We start from the raw sequence: 18,690 nt of genomic DNA, 5'->3' as shown, positions 1-18,690 counted from the left end.
ACCCCTACCCTGGGCCCTCGGCTGATGGAATGCACGGAAACCCGGCGGGCACATCTCAACAAGGCACACCTTCAGTGCCCAGCCAGGTTTCCGTGCGCCTATAAGGTCCGCAGCGCCCCTGAATAAGGTCGTATACTAGGGGCCTTATTAACTACGGACCGTGCGTTGCATAACATCAGCCAAGGCCCAGGCTCTGGGGTCATGACCATCCGAGGCAGGAAAGGGCGGGGGATCGGGCGCGCGACCGCTTGCAAACATCGGTGCGCGCCCCCAAAACGATATGATCCTCCCTTCCGCCATATCTGCCCTCTCACTTACCGTGGGAATCAGGCCGCCTCACCAACAGGAACGCAATCTCCCCTAACCTCCGAACCTATTAAAAACCGTCACGAGCAGGCGCAAGGACTGGCTCCTCCCGACGGGCTACCCCAACGCCCGCCTTAACCTCCCACCCCTTAAAAAGCCCTATCTAAAACCCCACAGGCTCTTTTTTTGCATGCCACCTCTGTGGGTCCCAAGACCCGTCATTGAGGCCGGCCCTTGATAATGCAGCGGGCCATTCCTGCGGCGGGGTACTGAGGCGCAAGAGTTCCAAGGCAGAATATCGCATAAATAAATAAGTTAAAAGCATACACAGGAGAGAGCAGACGACGTGAAGTAGCAAAGTAATGTCTGGGGTGGCAAGGTGTAATGCCAAGTCCGGGTGGATACCCATCTGCCCAATGTCTTCAGATGGTGGCTGGCTTAAAGCTGATACAAGATGGTATAAGTCGCAGATGCAGTCTGGTAGTAAAATGATCGTGGTTCTGCGAAAAGCTCAGTCCTAAAATCCGTCCTAATAGGGGTGGTATTCATCTCCCCCGTTCGTGGCGTCACCGGTATTTCCAGAGTGGATGTTTCCTCATAAGATGTTGCAAAGTAGGGCCCCAATATCCATTCGGTCTCCAATCACCTTCCCGAACAGTCCCAAAAATGACCATCAGCCAGCCATATAAGATGCAAGGTGACAAATGCAGCTGGCCCATGGTTGCAGATGAAAATGCACTCCCAGTCCGAGAAGAAGCAGGCCCCGCTAGGCCTAACCAGGCCAAACTGGGCCGGGACACCTCCGGTGGGGGCCACAAGAGGGATCTATCACAGCCCTTCACCCTAGGCCCTAGAGCCTAGGCCCCTCCGCCACGTCCAAAGGGGGTCAGGGGAAATCAAGAAGAGCTGGAGAGCCCAGAAGACATCCAAAGACGCCAGATGCCAGAAAAGTGATAAAACGATGAAACGGGGGGGGAAACCCAGCTGCGGCTTCCCCAACCACCAAATCCAAGCCGCAGCCTCGTCCGTAGCCCAGAGGCCGCCATCCATGCTCGCCCATCCCGGCCTCGTTGCAGCCGGGGTCCAAAGAGGCTCCCAGACCTCTCCCCCGGCTGCCCGAGAGATGACATACCGGATCTGGGGCGAAACCGCTTGGCAGGCCCTCTGGGTACCGGCGTCCTTCCTCCAGGCCTCGCTGTTTCCTTCCTCCAGGCCTCCAGGCCTCCAGGCCTCGCTGTTTCCTTCCTCGGCTCCCGCCCGGCCGAATGATAAAATGGCCGCTGCTCAGCCCCGCCTTCCCGGCCGGTCCCGGCAGCCGTGGGTCCAAGGAGGTCTCAAGACCCCTCTCACGGCTGCTCAGGTGGTGCTACACCTAACCGGGGGGCGCAGGCTGCTCGGCAGACCGCCTGGGCGTCGCCATCCCCCACTTCACCAAGTCATCGTCCTCCCGATCTCCCGGTTATGCAGCCATCTTGCGCATGCGCAGAGCCTAGTTTCAGTTGTGGTAGTTGCCAGTTGAGCTTGTTGGGCCTTTACTTCTTGTTCCTTAAGTTTAGCAGCTGCTCTTGTCAACCTTTGTTCTTTTATACCTTCTAATCCCACTTTAGATATATCCACCACTTGCAACAAGTCTTCTTCCATAACTATAACTCCAGCTTGTTCTTGTATCTGTTTCAGCTCTTTCCCCCTCTTTGTTTCATCCTCTTTCCTTCTACCTTCTGGTGAAGGTGGACTTCCAGCTTTAAGTACATTAACATAATAATCTCTTGCTTTCCAAATAGTATTAAGACGATGTGCTTTACCTGCATAATAAACTATTATTCCAGCCGGAATATCCCATCTGTACTCTATCTGTCGCTTTTTAAGTTCATTCACCAGAAATGCATATTTTTTTCTACTTCTCAACATTTTAGGAGGGATTTCTTTTAATATTAAAATTTCTTCACCAGCAGCTTGTATTTTCTCCCCCTTATAAGAAGCTTGTAAAATTTCATTTCTCACTTTTCTTGTTGTAAAATAAATAACTATGTCTCTTGGCAACTTTCTCTGTCTGACAATCCAAGAATTCACACGGTAAATTTTATCAATTTGAAAAACTACATCTGCTGGTCGGACTGCTAATATCTCTGCAAATGCTTCAGAAAATATTTCTCTCAAGTTCTCCTGATCTTCTTTTAACCTCCTAATTCTTAAAGCAAATTCCATTGCCCTATGTTGTACCAAAACAATTTCATCATCTGCTTTCTCCACTTTAGTCTGAACCTCTTCCATTTTATTTTCCAACTTTAAATTAACTTGCTTAATTTCCTCTACCTCTTCTTCCAAAAAAATCATATTTGATGCCAAACTTTGAACTGCTGAGACAAATCCTTCCTTAATTTCTTTATTTCATACTTGAATTTCTAACATCTGATGTTTCATTTCCAACATCTGATTTTTCACTTCAATCATCTCATCTGCCATTTGTTTAAATTTCTCTTCAATAAGAGAAGTTTGCAAATTTATAGCATCATTCAGAGATTCTTTCACAAAATCTTTCAGGTTTTCCTGTAATGCTTCCAAATTTAATGCTTTAGTATCTGCTGTATGAGCTGGGGATGCTGCTGGGGATACTCCAACACTTTTAGAAACAGTTGTTTTTAATTGCTTAGCTGCCATCTTCTTTTAAGCTTTATTTCTTAAGGTTAAAATTAGTAAAAAGTCTTTTTATATATCTCTGCAACCACAGTCTTAAAATCTCTTCCTTTATTCTTTTGTAGTTATATTTAAAAATCTCCAACAGTCTTTGGCAGAAATATTAACTAATTATAGTTCTTCCAATTAATTCCAACTGTCTTTTATCAAATGGAAACAGCGACTTTAAGCATCGCTAAAAACACTGATGGCTTTAACAAACAGCTCTTTAACTTTCACTTTCCTTTGTGTATTGCGAGCGCCATTTTAGGTCCGCCCATATTAAAAGTTAGTCCAGGATTAGTTCAAAGGAAAGCTATTTAAAAGCCGAAATTAAGATTTATTACTTGCAAATCCTCTTGCTAGTCCTCCTGCTTCGTTCTTTCTGCGTTGAGTTCTCTTTAAAAATAATCCTCGGCACAGAAACGGTTGCGGCTTCTCATTCTGTATAAACAGAAGCACCCTGGGTACGGAGCTTTGTCAGGCTGGGGGGGGCTCTCACCCTGCATGCCCCTGGTTTAATTGCAGGGGCTCCCAGGGAGGTCTACCCAAACCTGACCACTCTTTTCTCCCCCTTTTCCCGGAGGAAGAATTTTCAAACTGTCTGACAGCAGATTTATGCTGTCAGAAACAGTTTGATGAAACCCAGGGCAGATGATCCCAAAGGGATGTCCACGAAGCCTGCGTTGCCACCGGACGTCTGCGCATGTGCACTTCTGAACCGGTAAGGAAGGTAAGTAGATTTCACCCCTGCTAAATTGTATAATTGATGGCACAAGCATGAATTTATAAGAATAAGAAGCAGCTACTGATAGACAATCCTGCTGAAATGGTATCAATCAAATCATGGATAATTTGGAAATGACCAAACAACGCTATTGGGACTTAGAAACTATGTCAGTAGAACACAAGGTAAGTCACTGAAATATTTATAAAGTCTTAAAAATTTTATGAATGGAAAATATTTCCATTTATATTTATCAAATATAAAAATATAATAGCAACAATCTTGTAAACAACTCCTTTTTTAAAAAAAAATAAAGTTTTGATTTTGACACAATGGAAGCCAAAGTTCTTCCACCACCAAACCATGCCACACTCACCAAGCCACATCCACAGAACCAGTAGTAAAAAATTTTGAAACCCACCACTGAAATGAACTATAGAGGGAAATGTTCTATATGTAGGGAAAATGGGTGATTAACAAAAGCACTATTGAGAAATATAGAGTTCAGGGTGAATAATAGGGGAAAGAGCTGGAATTTAAAATTCAGGAACATATGTCTTCCACAATTATCATCTTTAAAATATTCTAGATAAATTTGACTATCACTCAGAGAACTAAGGCAAAGGCAGATGTAAAACTTACTGATTCAGTTAGGAGTGGATAACATGGGTAAAATAAATATTATAATCCCTGCTTTCTTTATTATGCAGATACATTTTCAAAGACGGCAATCACTGCAGAAACTGTCCTCAGATGCAACCTATTAAATTAATGGCAGTTGTTGCTGCAAAAGCTGGAATGGCTATTCAGAAAGGACCATGAGTACCTTAATAGCACATGAATGGATGTGCACACACCTTTAATCCTCAAGACGTGCATTTTCTGTATTGGATGTTATAAAACAAAGGGGGAGGGAAGCAGAAAGTTGCAGCCCTCTGCTAGCCTTCACGTCCAGTTGCAGGAATAAAAAAATAATGATAATGTTGGATAATATGTCTAGAAGATACACTGTTTTTTGGCAAAATGAGAAATTGGTAGAGTGATTTTGCACTCTTCTGTTTTTAAACTTAACATGAAAACCTGCTTCTGATGCCCTTACTTTTCCTTGAAATTTCTACATCATCCTATTTTCTATTCTGCAGAGCTTCATTGAGGTCCCAAACCCAGATTGCATTTATCTGCTGTGCAGCATGAAACAAAAACCAAGCTGTCAGAAGTTGATCTGGCTAAAACTAATACAAGTATTTAATATGCATGGTAGACCTTTATTAAATAACACTTTCATCCTATGAATATTGAGATGGAACCTAATTTTGGAAATTTGGTGCGTACAAAACAAAAAGGGTGCAGAAGGGGAAATCGGCCGTGAAAAAAAAAGTCGGAACCCAATTTGGTCCTGATCAGAAGTGTTCGTGACCAAAGGTTCTACTGGCAGGTTTCTAAACTTTGATTCTTAGCATACTTTTATTTGGAATGCTCTAACAGACTTGAAGATGTCTCTCTTCTGTGTAGTACATATGGATACTTTACTGGAATCAATCACCCAGTAGCATTTGGATAACCTTAGAGGATTTACCTAACTAAAGCATGTGAGTTGGAAACTTGCCTTTGTCTTCTCAACTCTCCCCTACAATGAACACTTAAGAAATAGTGTAATGATAATTAAGTGTAATGAGAAGTAACAAAAGTGCTTTAACTCATTTACTCACACGCACTTAGTATATTTAATGCATTTACTCACACTCACTTAGTACATTTAATTACAAACAAGAAAGTAATGAGTGTTACGTCTGTTACTTCTCATTACTTCCTTGTTTATAGTGAATTTATGATTGGCCTCTTATTGCCTCAGTATGCATTCAGACAGACAGCTTTAAGGATAGAAAACAGAAAATGCCAGACCCTCTATGAAAGTTTTAACTTCTTGTTACATATGTAAATAGTGAGTGAAGCCAGGGATGTAGGCTTCACTCAGGTCTGGGTTTAGCCAGACATTTGCATGTCTGCTGATGATTGGTGGATTCAAATGGTGCCCACCACTGATTGGTGGATTCAAACGGTGGGGAAAGTAAAGCGTTGTCAGTGACTGAATCGGTGGACAGCGCTGCTGGCTAAGCCTTTGCAGAAGTTACTGACTTGAAATAAAGAGCTGAAGTTACTTCCTGTCGTCCTGCCTCTTCATTGATTCCCACAATTCAAACTTCTTTGACTTAAGCAAACAAGCAAAACAATGTCAGATATAATCATAGTTCCCACATGTTCTAATAACACAACAAGTAATCCCATACGACCAGTGACCAGCCGGTAGAGGAAACCTATATAGGAAACAGATAAATGCTTTGAGTCAGTACCAGTGAACATAAAGACCTTTCAAAATCTTCAGCCACAAGTCCAGAATTTTTACTCTTACTATTAGAAAAATAAATGTATTGGCTTGACTATGAAAGTTATATATATTTCACACAGTTTTAAGAGAGCCATATAAACTCTGAAAAAACAATGTATATCTTTAGCCTTACTTTACTTCATATATGAATAGAATCAGAATGACATGGGAGTCTCAAATTCTTCTCCTTTTATAATGTTCCTCCATCTTTGCAAGATATCAAAGAGGAGAGCAATACTGGGCATTCAAGCAGAATGGGCTTGCTTTTTAAAAGTGTTGACAACTGAGATGCTCATGTTTGCAAGCTCTTTTTCTAAATTGTGACTTCAGCAACTTCAAGCCATATAAAAATTACGTGAGAAACAACACAAAATGTAGGTTGAGAGACTATCTTTATTTAGTCCTATGCTATTGATTTCCTGATTTTATTTTCATTGTGGTCATTGGAATTTGTTGCTTATGTTACCGATCATGAACCTTGTCTCTTGCATGTTAGACAGTCCCTCTCAAATTAGTAAACAAATCAAAAGCATGTTTAAAAATCACAGGCAATTTCTTCAATAGATATGTAGTATGAAAAGGTCAAATATACACATATAGAACAATTGAGAATTAACCCAATAAGCAAAATTTCAGATGCATTCTTTAGAACCAGAATTCAATGTTTCACTCAGCAAGAAAATCAGGTGGTCACTATTTGGAACTCAACAGATCTTTTGGGTAATGATAGCAAGATCAGAGAAATTTAAGTTATATACTTTTAGACAGTAAAGAAGCAGAAAAAATAAAGTGAGGCTCTCATTTTAATAGCAAAAACAGTTATATTTTCCTTGCTGTTATATTTTGTAGAAACTTTTTAATCAAGTCTAAATAAGTAAATGACTGAATCTTAAAACCTACTGGTTTGGAGATAACATTTGGAGAAACTACAACTATCCACTTCTAATAAAAATGTTTGTCTCCATTTCAGTTTCATTTTATAGAATCCTTATTAAAGTCCAGATCCATGCATGCCTAACTCCTTTTCTGCTTAGATAGTTTATTTGGTGTATAGCATCATGACTCAAGGTTCTCTTTCCTGTTTTGTAGAGAAAAATCATGATAGGTCCCAGTATAACTTAAGGGAAAGGGTAGCACTTCCTTCTCATCAGTAATTTTAGAGAAACTTCCAGTGTCACTTGAAGGAACACAAAACAAAACCAAAAAAAGGGCCATTCTTTAGAAAAGTCTTAATGGCTGCCTTAATGTATTTCATGTGCAATGAGAAATCTAATTGAAAACTTGTAAATCACTGCATCGTATTTATTGTTGCTTTTATAAATCAGTGTCCTTCAGGTCAGTATTCAAATTTTTTCCCCTTTCTTCCTTTCCTTAAAACATTCTCCATTGAAATAGTATTTATCACTCATTCACATTAACTAATTCTTACTAGAATCTGTTCCATGCTTCAATTCTCCGAGTGAGACATAGCTGGCTTCTTGGTATATTATCAGTTCTTCAGATACAGAATATATAACATTTTAGAAATTGCAAAGGATTTGAAACAGTACACTTTGGCAGCCTTCCATTGATGCAGTCTCTTGATGATTGCATTCAGGTTGACTGGAGTAAATGAGAACAGCCTTGGCATAGCACATGTATTAAACACCCCATGAGATCAGAAAATTAGATCCCACTGCAATGAAGTGTCTAGAATATTAATGTTTTGAACCTCAAAACATGTTTGCTATGTAAGTTAGTATATGATCCACAGTTTGAAGCAGCAACATAGTAATAAGTGTAGCACAGAGATGTTCATATTGCCCCTACAAAATATCCATTTTTCCCTTTAATCAAATTGTTTCCATTGCAGTTAGTAAAATTATTTTACTACTAAAGCACCAGGTAGCAAAACCTGAACGTTGTTACAGAGCTTAGATCACGAGTGTCAAACTCGCAGTGTCACGTTGCCGTCATGTGACATATCGTGAAAGTTTTTCCTTTGCCGAACTGGGGTGGGCGTAGCATGCGCATGATGCATCCAGCTGGCGGGCCACCAGTTTGACACTCCCGGCTTAGGCGATATAATAAGAGGGCAGCCTCAGGCTGGATCATAGCTATGTAACCTTTCCCATCTTGTGATAATGCACTCTCCATAGTTCACAGAATAGTTGAAGGAGATAAAACAGGAGAAGAAAAATCTAGAGTTTATCTGGCACTCAACAGGGGATAAACACAATCAAAGAGGGGTTAGAGCTGCTGTCAAGGCCTACATGTGGCAATAAGGGTGGTGAAACAACATACTTCCCTACTCTTACTGCCTCTGTAGATAGCGATCGCATGGGCCTGTTTCAGGTGACATGTGCCTTCTTTGGTAGAGAGGCTTGGAGGTCCCTTTGAAGAGTCATGCAAAAGAGTTTGCTTAGCATCTGTCAGACAAACGTGCTCAAATTCATTAACAGCTGAGTGCTGGCTTTGTTGTAGGTCCAGGAGAGATGCTCAAAGTGAAGTCCTGCCCTGATATCTGGAAACAGTTTGAATCTTTGCTTTGCTGGCTGGGGAATTCTGGGAGTTGAAGTCCTCCAGGTTTAAAGTTGCCAAAGTTGGAGACCCATGTCCTAAGATGAGATTCATTTTCCATAAATCTCTCAAGATTTGGTTGTTTAATCAGGCTTGGGATTCTTAAAGGATTGGTGAGGTAATGAGAAAGCTACATCGTTTATAAGATCTGATGACTTCTAAATCATATAGTATTACTTCTGATGATTGATTATTTGTGTATTCTTATTTTATAGTTTTTTTCTAAGTCAGGCAAATTCAGTCTGTGAGATGGGCAGTTGTATATACATACATACATACATACATACATACATACATACATACATACATACATACATAATACGTATAAAATATTTAAAAGAATACCTTCATTTCTATTGCAGATTTTTTTTAAAAAAACATCACCTTATCTTCCAACTTTGACAAAGATGGATATTCCTATCAATATCATACTGTGCCCTAAATCTCAGTGAAACAATATATTCTTCTTTATCACGTGGTATATCACATTACAAATGCTGAACAGTAAAGCTATATTTATTTCTTGTAAGGGAGACCTTTCAGTTGTTGAGGGGCAGGGGGTAGTTTCTGTAGTAGGAAATAGTACAGTCTAGATAAAATTTATCACTTATGGGAGAACATGATCCAAGTAATCTTTCTAACGGTTGAAAGATGAGATTTCTCAGTATCTGATATATACCAGCCTAACTTTTATTTCCTGAAAAAAAAATTCAAACAATTCCAGCTTTTGCGTTTCAGAAAGAATATAATCATTCTTTCAGGTGACTCTGACACAGATTCCCCTCCTTTTCCATAGGCTGCTTATAGATAGTACAGAAGTTCAGGTGTTGGACTAGGAGCTGGAAGACGCAGTCTCTACTCCACTCTCAGCATGGAAACTCCTGAGGGAATTGAGCCACTAGTTCTCTCTCAACCCAGGTTTCCATAAAATGAACAGTGATCCTGATGTAAGATATCTAGGCATGATGTGCAATATATAAGTCAAATAAATAAATAAGATATACATCTAGCAAATAAATAATCAGCTAGACAAATGTTTACTATGATACGTATACACAAAAGATTTGCCTCCTGACAATCCTCTGTGCTTTCAGTATATGCAGATTGTAAGCCAAGAGACAGCAGCCAAAGCTTGTCATAAAGACCTTGAGGGACACCACGTAGTTTGTGCAATAGGATCAAAAATTCTTATTAACTAATTTTAAATGGGGTTTTTAGCTTACTGTATATTTTAATTTTCAGGCCAATTTTAAAATAAGTTTTTTAATTGCATTTTAAATTATATATTGCACTGTTTGTTTTATTTTTGCCTGTACACCGCCCTGAGTCCTTCGGGAGAAGGGCGGTATAGAAATCAAATAAATAAATAAATAAATAGTTGAGTCCAAAGGAAAGCTGATTTTGTCACTAGACCAAATTTTATCATGATAGCTTTGGTCTGGTGATTAAGGCACCAGGTAGAAAATGGGAGACTGTGAGTTTAAGTCTCACCTTAGCCATGAACTTTAGCTGAGTGACTTTGGGCCAATCATTCTTTCTAGCCCAACTCAACTCATGGGGTTATCGTGGGAAAACAGGAGTAAAAATGTCTGTCGGATATGTTCACCACCTTGAGTATTTGTAAAAATAATAAAGGTGGGATACAAATAAATAAATAGAAGTAAAAAGTGATACAGATGAAGGGCTATGGAGATTTCAAACATCCACGTCATGGTTATCCTATCTTTTCCAAAAGGCAACTGGACTTCCTTGTTTTTCCTTTGAAAACATTTTCAAGGAAACATCCAAGAAGCTTCTTCAGTTCTAACTCAGATAACAATATGATGCTCCAAATTAACAATCAATGCCTTACCTCATTTATTTTTTGTTCATATTTTCCACTTCAAAATATTTATGTATTTTTTTTACATAAATATCAAATGCAATTTGAGATACAAGAAAAGAATAGTATTTTCCTTCTTGTTCTTTTAATTATGTTTCTTCATTTAGCAGGAGATATCATACCCAGGTATGACCAAGCTATGATACATGGTCCACAAAATTCCTCAAAAATATGACATTACATTTGAATGTTATTGTGATGAAAAGAAGAAATGATGAAACAATAATCTCATTAACAGTATTTTTAAAAAAATGCAAATAAACCAAGCAATTTAAATTAAATTAAATTTAGTTTCTAGGGCTTTTTTTCCTGCCTCTTCTACTTCTTTTGAAGGTCTTTTGAAATATGACTTCTGGTAGAATTTTGAAAGAATTTTTTTTCTTATTTAAATAATTATTTAGGCATATCTTTATTGCTTTAATTAGTACTGTATTCATAAGAGAGCAGAATAATATTATTAATTGATTATTATCCTTTTGACTTTTTAATATCCACTGAAACCAGTTTCAGGTTAGATCTGATCTCTGGATAGTAAAGATATTGGATTAACCTGAAAAAGTAAGACCATACTAATTCTCATTCATGCTTCAAAAAAACGAGAAAATAGGAAAATAAGAGCAAGCCATATCAGAAGGTGCAAAATATTTGCTAAGCCTCATATGCTACAATGGGTTGAGAAATAAGGATTTCTGCATCTAAAGGATAAATTGGTCTTTTATGCCTTTTATGCAATTCTGGAACTAGATCTCAGTATTTTTAAATTATTATTTATTGAGAATTTTACATAAAGTAAAAATCAAATCTAAGAAAAATATAGAACAGAAGTAAAAAAGAAAGAAATGCAAGAAAAGTAAAAAATGTAAAATGACAAAACACAACTTCTCACCTTCTCATATATTAAAAACCTATTTTCTTAACTCTTCCAAAAAATCTCTTCAACTTTTTATTTAATTGTCGTTTGTTTCAATCATTAAATCTATAAATCATCACTTCATGTTTTTTTTTTAGCAAAAATTTCACAAAAGGTTTCTAGTCTTCAAAAAAAAAAAAAAGCGCTTCAAACTGTTTTCTTTCTGACCAGTTTTGCCATTTCTGCTAGTTCTGACGTTTTTATGATTCATTCCTCCACTATGGAAATGTCAATATTTTTCCATCTTTGTGCATATAATAATCTTGTTTTTAAGAGTTAGGAAAGATTTCTTCAACCAAACAGTGAGAAGGCACAGTTTCCCAATCACTTGATAGAGATCATTCTAATGAAATTATGCTTAAAAGCACAAAATAAGATATACAAGTAGACAATATATTAGTTATGATGAAAAAACTTTCCAAGTTAAGAATTGGTGGTATTATTTTAAATGCTGAAATCCAGAAAGGCAGCTTACAAATACAGCAAAATACATTAATAAAATTTTAATGTTCAGCCATGAAATAATACTACAGTAACAAGGCATCTGGGGTGGAAAACTCTATTCATAGAAATAAAAGAGTCCAATTAAATCAGGTTTTAACATTTAATAAATATTTGGTTTTTTTAAAAAAAATATCTATGAAATGAATATAACGGTCCAGTTCTTTTGTTAAGTTCCAACGGAGTCAAATTAGCATTGATTATTTGTATCAGTTGTTTTAATGAGATGTTCCTTCCTCCAGCAATAAAGCATGCTAGAAAGTTCATTAAGTTTATTGCCAAGCACTAAAATCCACTATCCCCCAGACACTGAATTTTTGCACCCGTTGCTTTCTAATAATCAGGGACAATTTCTCTCTAAAACCTCAGCTACAGATATTAACTCACCACTAAGTAGATTGATGGTGTGGTTGCCATTTTCTATATTTTTTTTACAGCTTGCAACGTGAGGAATCATTTCTGTGAGCAGCTAATACAAACATGAGAAAAAAGTTAAGAAACATTTTTTTAAGGAATGTGGAAGAAAATCCCCAGCATTTTAAAAGGAAATGTTAAGGTAAATTAATAAATTTATATGCTACCCAAGTTCCAGCAATTCAGTTGATTCATTTCTATGTATTGCTCTTTATGTTGATGAACCTGTAACAACCCTCCCTAAAGGGGAACACAATAAAGCATTCCATTAAAAAAACAAACAGTAACTCAATATTTCCATATTATATCAGAGCAAACATATGAAATGCAAAGAAAAAAGACTGGGACTGAAAGTTTAATGAACTTAATGCACAAATGGTGGTGTATAGAGCCAACACAATAAAAAAAAAAAATCCCTAGCAGATCTAAAAGACATGAGCGGTGACTTAGTTGAAGGGTTCCTTCTCCCTCCATAAGACAGCCAATGAAATGTTGAAATTAGCCTGCAACAAACTGAAGCAAACAGAAGCCTTGAGACAAAAGTACATCGATCACTATACTTCAGGAATGGAGCAGGAAAATGTCCCTTGCAGTTGCTTTCAAAAGAAGTTGAGATTTAGAGGGAGAGTTCATCTCTTTCCACCTCTAACAATGGTTTCCAGCCTATTCTGGCAATGGGAAATCAGGCAGTGCAGATAAAACCTTAGTTAACATATAGCGGGGGGGGGGGGAACAACCATAGCAATTCAAGATTTGTGGACTTCTTACCATTCGCCCTAATCGCTAATCATTAATCTTTTTTTTCCTTTTTTCCTCCTCTTATTACTTCCTCCAAGTTAAAATCCTTCAGTTTCAAATCAATCATTTTTCTAATATTTAACCCTGACTCTAAATCATCCCATTCAGATATTTTCCTATTATTCCCTTTTCACCTCAGAATATAATTTCAAGTATTTTCTCTAAAACCTCAGCTACAGATATTAACTCACCACTAAGTAGATCGATGGTGTGGTTGCCATTTTCTATATTTTTTTTACAGCTTGCAACGTGAAGAATCATTTCTGTGAGCAGCTAATACAAACATGAGAAAAAAGTTAAGAAACATTTTTTTAAGGAATGTGGAAGAAAATCCCCAGCATTTTAAAAGGAAATGTTAAGGTAAATTAATAAATTTATATGCTACCCAAGTTCCAGCATTTCAGTTGATTCATTTCTATGTATTGCTCTTTATGTTGATGAACCTGTAACAACCCTCCCTAAAGGGGAACACAATAAAGCATTCCATAAAAAAACAAACAGTAACTCAATATTTCCATATTATATCAGAGCAAACATATGAAATGCAAAGAAAAAAGACTGGGACTGAAAGTTTAATGAACTTAATGCACAAATGGTGGTGTATAGAGCCAACACAGTAAAAAAAAAAAAAAATCCCTAGCAGATCTAAAAGACATGAGCGGTGACTTAGTTGAAGGGTTCCTTCTCCCTCCATAAGACAGCCAATGAAATGCTGAAATTAGCCTGCAACAAACTGAAGCAAACAGAAGCCTTGAGACAAAAGTACATCGATCACTATACTTCAGGAATGGAGCAGGAAAATGTCCCTTGCAGTTGCTTTCAAAAGAAGTTGAGATTTAGAGGGAGAGTTCATCTCTTTCCACCTCTAACAATGATTTCCAGCCTATTCTGGCAATGGGAAATCAGGCATTGCAGATAAAACCTTAGTTAACATATAGCGGGGGGGGGGGGGAACAACCATAGCAATTCAAGATTTGTGGACTTCTTACCATTCGCCCTAATCGCTAATCATTAATCTTTTTTTCCCTTTTTTCCTCCTCTTATTACTTCCTCCAAGTTAAAATCCTTCAGTTTCAAATCAATCATTTTTCTAATATTTAACCCTGACTCTAAATCATCCCATTCAGATATTTTCCTATTATTCCCTTTTCACCTCAGAATATAATTTCAAGTATTTTCTCTAAATTCCATTATTCCAATCACAAAAATTGATGTTCATACAGTTGTACATATACAACTTATACTTATTTTTTGTTGTTAGTTGCGAAGTCATGTCCGACCCATCGCGACCCTATGGACAATGTTCCTCCAGGCCTTCCTGTCCTCTACCATCAACTTATACTTATACTACAATCAAATATCTTACTATAACTCACTTAATTATATAACATTAAAACCATTCATTTCCATTGCTTTTTGAACTAAGTTAATCTTCACAATATAATATGATTTCAAATGTTTTAACTAGATTCCATATTTGCAATAAAAAACATTTCAGATAATATTCAAATGTATTTATTTGTTTATATCTCTTCATAGTAAACCATAGTCAAAAACTTAGTTGATCTTCATAATATAATATAATTTCAAATGCTTTAAGTGAGTTCTATAATTCCATTTAAAATATTCTATAATTTCAAATACTTTAGCTAAATTCCATTATTACCATTAAAACCATTTAAAATATTACAATATCATATATTGAACTTGCTAATATTCATTTATATTTATACATTTTATTTTAATTCAGCTCTAATTCTAAATCTATAAAACATAGTTATATAATATAAATAAGGAAAAGAAAAGAGAGATAGAATATTATGGCAAAAGTGAAAGATATAAATTGTGTTGGAAGCTTTTTTTAAAAAAAAAGATTTGTGGACTTCTTGCTGGCTGGGAAATTCTGGGAGCCAAAGTCCACAAGTCTTAAAGTTGCCAAAGTTGGACACCCCTAACATATGCAGTAGGTTTGTGGTGAGGAAATTGATGACAGAAGGTGCAGTTACCACTTAGGAGGAAAAGTGAGATCAAAAATAATATACCGGTACATAACGTATTTGTCAGACCTGGAAGCCATCTTTCTACCCTTGTGCCTTCAGGCCTATTATTATTATATAGTGTACTATACCATTTTTATTATTTATTATTATTATTATTTTTATTATTATTTACATTTATACCCCGCCCTTCTCCGAAGACTCAGGGCGGCTTACACTATGTTAAGCAATAGTCTTCATCCTATTTGTATATTATATACAAAGTCAACTTATTGCCCCCAACAATCTGGGTCCTCATTTTACCTACCTTATAAAGGATGGAAGGCTGAGTCAACCTTGGGCCTGGTGGGGCTTGAACCTGCAGTAATTGCAAGCAGCTGCTGTTAATAACAAGTAAAGTAAAGTTTACTTTACAAGTAAAGTAAAGTAAAGTAAAGTAAAGTAAACCAAGTTTGCACTTGGTTTTGTTTTATTCTTTCAATAAAAGTGAGGCTGTTTGGCATTTTTATGTGCCTAAATATGTGCTTAGGCAACTTGTTTGAAGAAAGATATTTTCCCTAGACAGTTTTTTGATCATGTAGCCTGCAAATTACAGGCAAAAGATATGGGTATCTCATTTCTCACTTGGTGCCATTTTGTTGAAAAATGTTTCTGTGTGAAGAATGTTGCTTTAGTTAAATGCTGACAACTCTTTTGTGACATGGAAAGTTTCAACTGTCTGTGATATGCCTGCATGTTACCTCGGAAGTGTTCCATTTAGTGTCAGTGTTCTCCTTGTAATGGAACTGTCAGGTTCGGAACCCACTGCTAGCAACAAAGGCTTAATAGACGCAATTTCTCTGCATGGAGGGAAGAAAATTAACTGAATATATGCATGGAAATCAAGAAAAATAGAGGAGAAAGTGAAACTTGTTATGGGTAGTTGAAGTTCTGTTTTACATGAATGGCTGTGATCAAAAGTGCCATAGATTGAGGGATCTCAAATTTAAGACCAAAAAGTGACATTATTCCTTCTTGCAAAATTTATGATCTCTGCATAGCATTTTCCAAGTTGTGGTGTGCATTTCTACTATTTATTTTTCAAATAGTCAGATGTCTTCTTCAGGGGTGGGTTCCACTTACCTTTACTACCGGTTCACAATGGGAGTGCATATGTGCACATGCGCAGAAGCTTCTGCACATGCACAAATCGTCCATGATTACGTCCATGCAGGTGGGCAGAGCCTCCTGCCGCCATTACTACTGGTTTGCAAGAACCGGACTGAACTGGGAGCAACCCACCACTGGTCTTCTTATTCACATGATGCAAATTAGCAGGAAATTTACATCCACTCATCATATAAAATTGAATACTGCGCTAACATTTGAAAGTTTTCTTCTGTAAAAGATTTTCTGGTTTCCATATTTCTAGCTTAGTTTTAGGATATATTAGATTGTCACTACAATTGCAGTGGTGCTTTTAAATTTACTAGATGGTTAGAAGTAGCAAAAACCCACCATTATCAGACAAATGGTTGTCTAGACTCTTTTTGAAAACCTTCACTAATGGAGTTCCCACAACTTTTGAAGGCAAGCTATTCCATTGATTGCTCTCACCAGTAGAAAATTTCTCCATAGTTCTAGCTTGCTTCTCTCCTTGGTTAGTTTCCATCCATTGTTTCTTGTCTTGCCTTTTGGTGCTTTGGAAAATAGCCTGGCCTTTGTAGAAGCCCCTCAAATGTTGGAACAGTGTTATTATGTCACCCCTAGGTAAGTATCTGAAATGCTGGAACCCCAAACAGATTACCGTATTAATCATACCTGTGATAAAGGAAGCTATTGTTAATAATGAATGAAGGTCAGGTATGTGTAACTGAATTCCTGATTTCATGTGCTCAGATAGGACTAGTGAAAGTGATGATGAAGTACAATGTAGGGGTTTGATAGAGATATCATGGGACTAACATTTCTTCTGCCATTATTTCTGATAAACAAGCTTTGTGGGGAAAGTCTATTGTCTTAGAAATTTTGGAAATCAATCTGTTCAAAATTAATAATGCAAGTTTCTTTAGACTGATGTTCTTCAAATAAATTTGGGCTAGGTCTCCCATGCTGGATGATAAACCTAGTAATAACAACCATCCTGTATGTAATGGTGTCTCTATCATGTTAGTTTTATCTTCTAAGTTATTGTCCAATGGAGAGGTACTTGCATATGTTTCAGATACATCTGTTTTATTGAACTTAGAGCACTCCACTGTTTGGGCTAAAAAAATCCAGCTAATCTATTTTATGAAGAACCCCACACTCTTAAATGAAATGAATGAAATGAATGATAAGAGTGGAGAAGAGTACCTCAAGGGCATTCACATCTATTTTAGGCATGTTTTTCCACATCTTTATCAGGCATGAAGAGTGGGCAGCAGATGCATACAGAAACAAGTAAAGAAAGAAAATAAAAAAGCTGAATGCAGAAATAATAAGTATCAGTCTATTTGAGTGACCTTAGTTAAAGGCATGAAGTACATGGACACATGGAAACTAATGGCATGGTTAGCCACTTTATCATTTCTAAGATTATGTCATTTGTTCCACCTATTGAAATAATAAATCTGAAGCTATTCAAGAATGGCTATTATCAGATGAAACGGCTGATCCAAAATATCTGTGTCCTATCATTTCAAAAAGGTAGATAAGATGAAATACTATCTAGGGTAGGGGTCTCCAACCTTGTCACCTTTAAGACTTGTGGACTTCAACTCCCAGAATTCCTCAGCAAGCCTTGGTGGCTGAGGAATTCTAGGAGTTGAAGTCCACAAGTCTTAAAGTTGACAAGGTTGGAGACCCCTGATCTAGGGTTGCTCCTAGGGCAATATAATCACAGCACTCAGCACCAATTATGGGTTACAATCTTTGTACTGATTAGCATGTGGTTGAAATACAAATCACAATTCTTCTACTATTGACTAACATTAACAGTGCTTAATTTCTATGCCAAAATGTACTTTGACTATGTCCAGCTTGGATTTTCATGTGTATTACCTAATCCTGCCATGAATAGTTTGATAGCTGTGCTGTAGTTGACTGCATTTGGCCAATTCAAAAAGTCTGAGAATAAGGAGCAAAAATAATGTCCTCTTTCAATAGCTGCAGCAACCGAAAGACCCACTGAATTGTGCATGGTTGAAACATGCTTGATATATTGAATAATGGTCAGATAAAGTGTGTTCCTGAAATGAAATGTGTAAATATCATCATGGTACAACTTGAGGAAAATTTGATTTGCTTGATTTTGATGTGGTTGTTTATTATTCCTTTTAATGCTCCATTATCAACAATATTATCTTTCTTTTTAGCGCATAATTGATTTAATCTTCTATTCCCTCTTAGCTTCCATTAGAACCATCTAGGCAGCTATAACCACTGCCCATTCTGACCTCACCAATCGTTGAATGCGATGAACAAGAAAAGTATCCAATCTAATCTATTCCTCCCATGCCTTTGTGAATATAGTTCAAATGCACATAAGAGAAATTTAGCCTGGAGATTTCAAAGCAG

Source organism: Ahaetulla prasina, chromosome 3, assembly GCF_028640845.1.
Source record: "Ahaetulla prasina isolate Xishuangbanna chromosome 3, ASM2864084v1, whole genome shotgun sequence".
In the NCBI taxonomy this organism is placed as follows: Eukaryota; Metazoa; Chordata; class Lepidosauria; order Squamata; family Colubridae; genus Ahaetulla; species Ahaetulla prasina.
This window is presented reverse-complemented; position numbering follows the sequence as displayed.